The 1,089-nt window shown below is 43.2% G+C and overlaps 1 protein-coding gene across 1 annotated transcript in view; it reads right to left on the reverse strand.

The window, feature by feature from the left end:
- Gp6 (glycoprotein VI platelet) overlaps positions 1-1,089 on the reverse strand; it is a 24,804-nt gene that overhangs the window by 4,447 nt on the left and 19,268 nt on the right. The gene's annotated exons all lie outside the window — the stretch shown is intronic.

Below are 1,089 nucleotides of genomic sequence, written 5' to 3' on the forward strand. Positions count from 1 at the left end.
TCTCTCTCTCTCTCTCTCTCTTTCTCTCTCCTTCCCTCCCTCCCTCCCTCCTTCCCTCTCTCTCCTTCCCTCCCTCCCTCCCTCCCTCCTTCCCCCCCCTCTGTCTATCTCACTCTCGCTCTCGCTCCCACATTTATGCTCTCTTTGCCACATGCTTGTGAATCACAATGCAAGCTCTCAGTTACAGCTACAGTGTCATGCCTGCCTTTCTGCTACCATACTCCACACCATGATGGTCATAAACTCACCCTGTGAAATTGTAAGCCCCAGTAAACATTTTCTTCTATAAGTTACATTCATCTTATCACAGCAATAAAAAAGTAACTAAGATACTAAGTTTTCAATTTTCTGTAGCTAAGATAGTAAGTTTTCAATTTTCTTTTTCTTTTAGGTTCTTAATTTGTATTTAGTACTAGCACAAGAGTTTCAGAATCACTGGGTCATAGAATAACTCTGTTTATCTTCTGAGAGAATACAAGACTAGTTCTCAAATCATATGTAGTAGATGTAATGCAGAAAACTCTGGGGTGGTTTTAATAGGTATGGTCCCCATAGACTCACATATTTTAATGCTTGACCCATAGAGAGTGGCACTGTTAGTAACTGTGGCCTTGTTGAAGTAGCTGTGGCCTTGGTAGAGAAAGTGTATTATTATGGGAGTGGGCTTTATGGTATCCTATGCTCAAGCTCCACCCAGTGTGACACACAATCTCCTTCTACTGCCTAGGGATCAAGATGTAGAACTCTCAGCTCCTTCTCCAGCACCACGTCTGCCTGTGTGCCACCATGCTTCCCATCATGACAATAGTGACTTAAACCTCTGAAACTGTAAGCCAGCCCCAGTTAAATGTTTTCCTTTGGAAGAGTTGCCACGGTCATGGTGTCTCTTCACAGCAATAAAACCCAAACTAAGATAAGCTCTAAATCTTTCCAATGCTTGTCCTGATTGATCACTTAGTTGAGTGGTTGCTGGCATTTTAGTTGGTTGGTTGGTTGGTTGGTTGGTTGGTTGGTTGGTTGGTTGGTTGGTTGGTTGATTGGTTGATTGGTTGATTGGTTGGTTGGTTGGTTGGTTGGTTGGTTGGTTGG

This window comes from Mastomys coucha, unplaced genomic scaffold (genome assembly GCF_008632895.1).
Source record: "Mastomys coucha isolate ucsf_1 unplaced genomic scaffold, UCSF_Mcou_1 pScaffold21, whole genome shotgun sequence".
Taxonomy (NCBI): Eukaryota; Metazoa; Chordata; class Mammalia; order Rodentia; family Muridae; genus Mastomys; species Mastomys coucha.